Raw genomic sequence first — 10201 nt, forward strand, 5'->3', positions numbered from 1 at the left:
GGGTAATGTGTTTGGTGCCATTGGCCTGATTTGAGCAGCAGAATATTTTCAGCTAATTTTCAGTCCTATAAAAGATCCAAAACCCACTGAAATTTCATGCTTACTAGTATGTAGCCACTTTTACTTGCCTTAATGAATGCAGAAGAATAATATTGCAAATTGTGTATTCATACTGTACTGATAAAAGGGATGTGTTCCCAGTTTCTAGAAAGCTGCTGAGACACATCACTGTGTTGAATATAGTCCTCACGCAACCTCTCTTTAATGTTGTAGCAGGGAAAAAAGACAAAGCAATGCATATCAAAGGGTGAAACATGTTATATGTTTTCCAGTAAGGAACAGCTATGTTCCATCCCATTAAAACAATAATGCCACATCCTATAGTACCTAGAAATCAGAGGATTTAAAGTGACTTTTGCTTTTAATGCTGAATTACTTGTTTCTTAATTATTGCAAACTTAAGATCTTCTCCTGCTCTGCTGGAAGGCAATGATAAATCACTCATTCACAGACCTTCCTGTAAGCAGAGGAGTGCTCTTAGTATAGGTGAGACTATTTCATCCCAGTGTATTAGTTTTTGCAGAAAGGTAAATCCCTAGTGCACCCTCTATGGCCAGTGTTCATAGAAGAAAATGCGGTAGGTTCAACCGTTTGATTAATTTCCTGCATACCTGCAAGTCAATTGTACACCCAATTTTTTTGCATCCACATTGCTTTGGTAGAGTGCTAATTTGTTAATCAGATCATCAAATGGTACTACGTAAAGCACCTTGCAGAAGTTATTAAATAAAAACATTCAATTTTTATTAAACTTTTGATCTCAAAGAATGACATAGAATTTGTTTGACAAGACCTATTTTTCATGAAACTCCTTGGGCCCACCTATAAAATTAGAATAATAAAAATTCCTTTCTCCTACTGTCTTTTCTACTTATACTGTAAATTCTTCAGGGCAGGGACTTTTACTACATATTTGTGTTGTGCTTAGCACAATGGGACCCAGATCTAAACTGGATCTTGCGATCGAGCATACTCCTCACACTGGCCCCAACAGGGCTGAATTAGGCCAAGTGGGCCCAAGCAGCCAAGTAGGCTTCAAATACGTCAGATTTAAGCTGGAGGAAGCTAATTAGAAGAAGGCTCACCTAAAGAAATAGGTAGGACTTCTACAAAGCCAGTATATGATCATGCAGTTAAAGACTGTATCATAATTATATGCACAAGGGGGATGAGTAAGGTTGCATGGGCAATATTAATTTTCACATTTCCTAACATATGAGTTCTTGACTTTGCAACTTTAATTTTTTTTATGTAGTGTGTATGTGAGAGATTTATACACACACACGCACACACAGTAACTTCATTATTTTTGGATGAATAAATTCTGGTGAGAAGTTCTAATCATGAAGAGCTTGATTCCACACTTTACTGATAGCTCTGCATAGTGCTGAGTGCCCCGAACACTCATTGAAGTTGGTAAGCATTGAGGTTGCTCAGCACCTCACAGGACTGACTTCTAGGACATTTCCATTCTTCGCCTGCTGCTTTCATTTTTGACCTTGCTTTGGCTTAGGGCAGAAAGCTCTTGTCATGCAGGAAGAAAAAAAGAAGACTTGTGCCCTCTATAGGCTTTTCTGCTTATTGTGCTCGTTAATTGATTAGATGTGGCAATACCTTTAATGGGGGACATGGATCAGTGTTCACATCGCACTCCCCATCAGTGGACCAAATTCGGTGATGAATCCTGGTCACGTGCCACCTGAGGCACATTATGCATACACTAAGAAGAAGATACCTTTAGTTAAATCAACATGCAGGCTTGGGAGGCTATGAAAATCTCTCTTCTAAGTAATGCCCCTACTGTAAATGTTTTGTAAATGTAAAGATTTTATTTTTGTAGCTATTATTTCTCCAAAAGTCATACATGGAACACTTATGGGTTTTTTTAGTGTTATGGATTATTTTAATTTAAATCTATGTATTTTCCTCTTTTGTGTATATGTGTCTGAATTTAGCACTCATAAAAGGGGCCAGAATGACTGTAGCCCTCTATCTACAGTACAAGTACAGTGTAAGCAGTTTGCCAATGTACCTTAATGTTAATGTAGAGGTCAATGGGGGGGATCAGTCTATATGTCAGTAACGCCTACAGTAACCTTTCAGGGAAGTAATAGGCGATATTAACTTGAACTTAAATTGCTCCTCAAGGCAGATTTTGCAGTAACAATCATAGATGTCTTTTCAGGGTGTCATTAGACACTGATAATTAATCCATATTAGTGATAACTGTTTTAATATAGGCGACACAGGTAGGGACACTTGTATCTAATGAAAGAAAAGGAGTACTTGTGGCACCTTAGAGACTAAAAAAGGTGCCACAAGTCCTCCTTTTCTTTTTGCGGTTACAGATTAACACAGCTGCTACTCTGAAACTTGTATCTAATGGTACCTGACACTTTCTGCTATAAGATCCTGGTTTTAGTTGCTTGTGATTATATCAAACTTGTAATTGTTGAGGCTGAAATTTTCCATTTTGGGTGTCTGCCTCTGTCTGAATTTTCTGGGAAAGATTCAGTTAAAATAGTTCAGTCATTTCCAAGAACAAAGTTAGGGCAAAAATGTTGTTTCAGCCATTTGAAAAAAATTCTTACAGCTATTTTGTTGATGACTTATATTTAGGGCCCTACCAAATTCACGGTCCATTTTGGTCAATTTTATGGTCATAGGATTTTAAAAATAATAAATTTCATGATTTAAGTTATTTAAATTTGAAATTTTCCAGTGTTGTAATTGCAGGGGGTCCTGACCCAAAAGGGACTTACGAGGGGAATCACAAGGTTATTGCAGCGGGGGTTGAGGTACTGCTACCCTTACTTCTATTCTGCTCCTGGCAGCGGTGCGGCCTTTGCAGCTGGGAAGCTGGAGAGCGGCGGTTGTGGGCTGGGAGCCCAGCTCTGAAGGCAGAGCCACCACCAACAGCAACGCAGAAGTAAGGATGGCCTGGTACGGTATCGCCACCCTTACCTCTGTGCTGCTGCCTGAAGAGCTGGGCCCTCAGTCAGCAGCCGCCACTCACCAGCCACCCAGTTCTGAAGGCAGCAGCGCAGAAGTAGGAGTGGCATGCTATGGCATTGCCCCCCTTACTTCTGCACTGCTGCTGGTGGGGCGCTGTCTTCAGAGCTGGGTGCCCAGCCAACAGCCGTCGCTCTCCGGCCACCCAGCTCGGAAGGCAGCACAGAAGTAAGGGTGGCAATACTGCAATGCCCCTAAAATAACCCTTGTGACCCCACCGCAACTCCCTTTTGGGTCAGGACTCTGAGTTTGAGAAATGCTGGTCTCCTCTGTGAAATTTGCATAGTATAGGGTAAAAGCACAAGACCAGATTTCTTGGGGGGAGACCAAATTTCATGGTCCTTGACACATTTTTCCTGGCAGTGAATTTGGTAGGGCCCTAATTACATTGCACTGTCCATACTGTGTTCTCTGCTTTCTTTACAAGGTATGAAAGGGTTTGTTCTGTTCACCACATTACAGTGCTCTATTGTAGTAAACATTGTGTTAATTATGAATTGAAGATATAAATAAATTGCTTAAACTTAACCACACCCCTGCCAATGATGACAAACATGAGTGCCAAAGGATAGTGCATCAGATAAATAACTGTAATGATTCATGTAGCATTGAAGCTATGGTGACAGTGGGGTAAGAAGAAACAATAATAATAATAATATCTTGCATATGTATTTGTTATGTTCAATTTTTATTTTTACTAAGCTGTCCATTAAGTCAGTATTACATGGCATAATAAAAATGTATATTTATAGTTTCTGATGCACAATACATGTTATGAATGAGATTAATTAAATACTAGAATTTGGAAAACACATCATTTTCAGGATTTTGGACACCTGTTACATTGGCCAAGAGTGACCACATGAAACACCACACAGTGAATTGTGTACAATGCCATTCATACAATTTTCTCACAGTGCATGCCTGTTACAGCAATAGAAATGTTTCAATAAAGGTGATGGGGATTAAAGCTGATCAGGTTTTTTTTGGTCAAAATATTTTTTCAGCATAAAATGGCTTTTTGACCAAAATTAGCATTTTTGCAGAACATTTTTATTTTGGTCAATGTGCTCTGTTTTTTGACTCTCATTCCCCATCCAAAAACTAAAACCTGAACTATTTTTGGCAAAATATTCAGTTTTCAGATTGTAAAAACCAACCTCTCCTGTTTTGTTCCGACAGAACAAATGCTTCCAATGACAATTTAAAAAAAAACAAATTTTAAAAAATTTTTGTGGAAAAATAATTGGCACTTTCAAGAAGCTCAAGTTGAGACAACATTTATATACATATATTTATAATAACAGGCACCTTGAATAAGCATCATTTAACATAATTAATAACATTTCAAATAAAATATTAGCAATACTAAAGCAATAACTTTGACAGGAACTCAGCCAGGCAAACACCTATAGAGACTCCTTTCCACCCCTTCATCATTTATGGGAAGCAAACCCTCAACCCTTTCCAATAGACAAAAAGAAATAGGTAGGGAATCAGGTAATAATCACCAAGTCAACAGGTTGTAGGAAGATTTTGGATTAAGTCACGTTTCAAGAAGAGGTAAGGAACTGGTGAGACAAAGGAAGAGGAAGGAATCATTTTTCTATAGAAGGTTGGCACTGTGGCAGGAAAGGATCAATCTATGACAAGAGAGGAGGCCAGAATTAGCATAGCAGAAGGACTGAGTGGGAGTATATGGACAGATGAGATCACAGCATGGAGTAGATGGTGTAGCTAGAGAAAGGGAGATGCAGTTTTTCAGTGGCTATAGTAGTGGTTAGGGAGCTAGTGAATGTACTTAGGATAGGGTGAGGTGGTTCTGTTTTGTGTGTAAGGGTACTGTAGCTAGACTTACATAGTTTAGTTCTTTATAATGAAGCCAGAAATCTGCTGCATGTCTCAATACCAGCAATTGTTGCCAGTTTCAGGAACACAATGTGTCTAGGAGATTATGATATGAGGCCCTAGTTAGAACTGCAAAATGTTTTGCACATAAAGCCAAACCTTCAGAGAAACAGAGAAAAGATGCCTGGTGAGGCTCTAAAGATCACACTCCATGTTGGAATGCAGGATTCTGTGACTGCAGAGCAGAACAGCTCCCACTAACAGCTGGCTCTGGTTTCTGTGGGGTTAGATTTATGTGAAATATAACATAAAATTATTTGATTATTAAATGTAAAGGTTTCCTTGCCTTATAGTGAAGAAAACCACAGGTTTTCAACCAGCAACAAAAGTAGCCAACTGTTCCTCTCCTATTTTTCTCTATGACAACTGGCAAGATTTGTAAGGCATTGACTAATTTTTCTGGTTCCTAAATATGACCAAAAAGTCTTCTCTCCCCAGTTATTAGCTAGCTAATGAGTTGCCTCTTTTTAGTGCATACCATGCATGACTGCATTGTTAAAACCATTCTTAATCACCCAACAAGATCACTTCTATTGATCACTTCCACCTTTTAGTGATGTGCATTAAATGTCAGCCTCAGCAGTTATGAGTCAGTCTCAGGTCTTGTACTATGGCAGAATGGGTACATTCTTGACCCTAGTTAGTTACAGGAACCCTTTGGCTGTTGCTTTCTGTGTCTTCCTAGCAGACCTATAATAAAGATTTTTTTTATTTCCTGGCTTTGTGTTTAACTGGAAATCACCATTTTGCATTTGAACTGAGACCAATTCCTGCACATCGCCTCAAAGGGGAGAAAACTATGATGACTGGATGAGTAACATTCAACAGAGAATAGAGTAAAACAATTCCTACTGGCTCAGCAGGAGGGAGACTTCCCTTCTAGAATGCTGAGAGTCATAAGGGCCTTCCTTGATTTCTGCACTAGGGTTGGGCACGCTATCCACACCACAAATTCAGCTACTGGGTTTGCTCTAATTTACTAGAATTCTTGTGTGTGTCAACAACACAGTGGATGAAGGAGAAATAGATGAGAAAGTAACTTAAAGTTTTAAAAAGCCTTTGACAAAGGCCCTAAAAAGAGGTAGCAGAGTCATTAGGTGATAAGTAAAGTCTCTCATTGCTTACAAACAGCCTAAGGGACAGAAAGCAAAGAGAAAGGATAAATGATCAGTTTTCAACTTGGCAAAAGTAGGTTGCCACATTTCATGCTCATGCTGAAATAAGGTTCCAGGATTGTCACTGTGTGTGCCACTCTGAAGTCTAGAATGTCTCTTGAGTTTGTGTGAAGCAATGGAAACAGTGACAAGACGGTTGAGAGATCTTTTTGATCAGAATATCACCAGGTTCAATTACTGGGATTCACTGTTACCATCCTATTTTTAAGTTCTCAGCCATTTTGACTTTATGAATTACAGCTGTGCAACAGCATGGGCTTTCATCTACACTAAGCATGTGTCTATGCCATGCCAAGAGTCTTAGGGTATGTCTCCACTACCCGCCGGATCGGCGGGCAGCGATTGATCCAGCGGGGATCGATCATGTCTAGTCTAGACGTGATCAATCGACCCTCGAGCACTCTCCCGTCGACTCCAGTACTCCACTACCCTCGAGCAGCTATCGACTCACCGTGGTGAAGACAACATGGTAAGTCGATCTAAGTACATCAACTTCAGCTATGTTATTCATGTAGCTGAAGTTGCTTAACTTAGATCGATCCCCTCCCCCAGTGTAGACCAGGGCTTAGACCATTGTGATATCAGAGGTAACTCAACCAATCACCATTCTTACTCCACAGCTAATTTGCATGCAACAATTTCATTGATTTTATGAGGCAGACTGCACAGGTGGATTACTTGGCCTGACTGCCACACCCAAGCAACAGCAGGGGCTTTCAATTACTAGTATAATTATTAACTACATACATATGTTTAATGTTTACGGTTGCAAGTTCAAGCACTAAAAGGTAGGAAGTACCAGAAGTAAAGTTGCCTGTGCAGCATTAATTCAGTCCTTTTGTGCATATGAATTATGATCTAGTTTGTTTACTTTATTACATATTATTTGTTTTGACTGGCTCAGGTTTGTACAGTTGTACATACTGTACAAACGCATAGAAGATAGGATCCCTTGGTGTAAGAATAGACACATTAGCAAAGCGTCAAAGGTACATTTCTTGTTTGTTATGTTTTCTAGTATTTCCCCCCACAAATATCCCCTTCTGCCATACCATCACTCTTTCTAGGTGCCTCTACCAAAGTGCTCCCCCATTGCTGACACTGTGTGCCCTTTTGCCATCCTGCAAACCCCACAGAAATAGATTTAGGGTCAGTGGGGGTGGAGGGTGGAAAGAAAAGCTGCCAGTCAAATGTTGGTTGTGTTGCAGTAACTGAAGGGGCTTGTTTATATTAAACAATTTACTGTGTTTTGAACAAAGCCATGAACAAACTAATTAAATGACAAAATGCTGACCTCACTTAGTGGTCAGTGTAGATCAAGTCAAATTGTGTTCAGGGTTTAATCACATGATGCTTAACGTGACGTTCTGATCTACACTGTCAGAAAAGTTGAGGTCAGTATCACATCATCTGGTTCAGTTGTTCAGTTTCATTCAAACACTGTAAAGTTTTGTCATGTAGATAAGCCCGAAGTATTAAACCCTGGCTCCATTGACCATGGCAAAACTCCCATTGACTTCAGTGGAGCTAGGATTTCATTCAAAATGTCTAAAGGCCTCTTCTGCCTCTTTGCAGTCCTTACTGGCAGCTGGAGCTGTATTCCCCCAACGGGAAGGTTCAGGGAGTGGGGAATCTCCCACCTTGCCCCTGGGGTTCCCCCTGAGCTGGGACCAAGCATCAGCATGCTGCTGCTTTTTTTTCTTTAAATTTAGAGGCAGTAAATATTTTTAGTTGCCTCTAGAAAGCACCCCCTAAAAAATTAATGGTATACTGTACTGTGAAGTCATTATTTGCCTTGTGTAAGACAAATTTCTTAAGTTTACAGGGGTGAGCAGACATAGGTACCAGCACATAAATGAACTGACTAAATATAGCAGATGAACAGGAAGCATTGCTTAGGAAGGCACCATTAAGCATCATATCTGATCCATACTTTGAAATTTTACAGGTTTTAGATTCTCTTTCAAGTGCAGTTATAGACAGAAAAAGTTAAATGACACGGAGGCGTTCTACATTTTCACAATGATTTCTAGAACAAATTTGCTTCATACATAGGTCAAAAGATTATTTTTGTATTTTGCTAACTCTTCATCTGGAGTAGGGAGAGTTGATCTTTCTGCCTCTTAATGTTGTCATTAGTGGAACTTGCCAACAACCAAATTTTTTTTTGGTTTGGCCATCGAACTGAAAAAAAAATTCATTTTGGGTCAATGTGAGACAATAATTTTCAAATTTTTCAGCAAATAAATTTCAAATTTTTTTTGTTTTTGAGGGTTTTTTACTTTCTAAAAAAAAGTAAGCAAATGGAAGTAAAATTCTAAATTTGTGAAATGTTTCAGCAACTAACAGAAGTTACTAGATCACAGGCCCTGATTCTCATGGGGGATTTCAATCACCCTGATATCTGCTGGGAGAGCAATACAGCAGTGCACAGACAATCCAGGATGTTTCTGGAAAGTGTAGGGGACAATTTACTGGTGCAAGTGCTGGAGGAACGAAATAGGGGCAGAGCTCTTTTTGACCTGCTGCTCACAAACCAGGAAGAATTAGTAGGAGAAGCAAAAGTGGATGGGAACCTGGGAGGCAGTGACCATGAGATGGTCGAGTTCAGGATCCTGACACAAGGAAGAAAGGAGAGCAGCAGAATGCAGACCCTGGACTTCAGAAAAGCAGACTTTGACTCCCTCAGGGAACTGATGGGCAGGATCCCCTGGGAGAATAACATGAGCCAGGAGAGCTGGCTGTATTTTAAAGAATCCTTATTGAGGTTACAGGAACAAACCATCCCGATGTGTAGAAAGAATAGTAAATATAGCAGGTGACCAGCTTGGCTTAACAGTGAAATCCTTGTTGATCTTAAACACAAAAAAGCAGCTTACAGGAAGTGGAAGATTGGACAAATGACCAGGGAGGAGTATAAAAATATTGCTCAGTCATGCAGGAGTGAAATCAGGAAGGCCAAATCACACTTGGAGTTGCAGCTAGCAAGGGATGTTAAGAGTAACAAGAAGGGTTTCTTCAGGTATATTAGCAATAAGAAGAAAGTCAAGGAAAGTGTGGGTCCCTTACTGAATGGGGGAGACAGCCTAGTGACAGAGGATGTGGAAAAATCTAATGTACTCAATGCTTTTTTTGCCTCTGTCTTCACGAACAAGGTCAGCTCCCAGATTACTGCACTGGGCAACGCAGCATGGGGAGGAGGTGACCAGCCCTCTGTGGAGAAAGAGAAGTGGTTCGGGACTATTTAGAAAAGCTGGACGAGCACAAGTCCATGGGGCCGGATGCACTGCATCCGAGGGTGCTAAAGGAGTTGGCGGATGTGATTGCAGAGCCATTGGCCATTATCTTTGAAAACTCATGGCAACTGGGGGAGGTCCCGGAAGACTGGAAAAAGGCTAATGTAGTGCCCATCCTTTTAAAAGGGAAGGAAGAGGATCCGGGGAACTACAAGCCAGTCAGCCTCACCTCAATTCCTGGAAAAATCATGGAGCAGGTCCTCAAGGAATCAATTTTGAAGCACTTAGAGGAGAGGAAACAGCATGGATTCAGCAAGGGCAAATCATGCTTGACTAATCTAATTGCCTTCTCTGATGAGATAGCTGGCTCTGTGGATGAGGGGAAAGCAGTGAGCATGTTATTCCTTGACTTTAGCAAAGCTTTTTGAGCTTACAGTCTCCCACAATATTCTTGCCAGCATGTTAAAGTAGTATGGGCTGGATGAACGGACTATAAGGTGGATAAAAAGCTGGCTAGATCGTCGGGCTCAACGGGTAGTGATCAACTGCTCCATGTCTAGTTGGCAGCCGGTATCAAGCACAGTGCCCCAAGGGTCGATCCTGGGGCCAGTTTTGTTCAATATCTTCATTAATGATCTGGAGGATGGCGTGGATTGCACCCTCAGCAAGTTTGCAGATGACACTAAACTCGGAGGAGAGGTAGATACGCTGGAGGGTAGGGATAGGATACAGAGGGCCCTAGACAAATTTGAGGATTTGGCCAAAAGAAATCTGATGAGGTTCAACAAGGACAAGTGCAGAGTCCTGTAC

Source organism: Eretmochelys imbricata, chromosome 1, assembly GCF_965152235.1.
Source record: "Eretmochelys imbricata isolate rEreImb1 chromosome 1, rEreImb1.hap1, whole genome shotgun sequence".
Lineage (NCBI taxonomy): Eukaryota > Metazoa > Chordata > Testudines > Cheloniidae > Eretmochelys > Eretmochelys imbricata.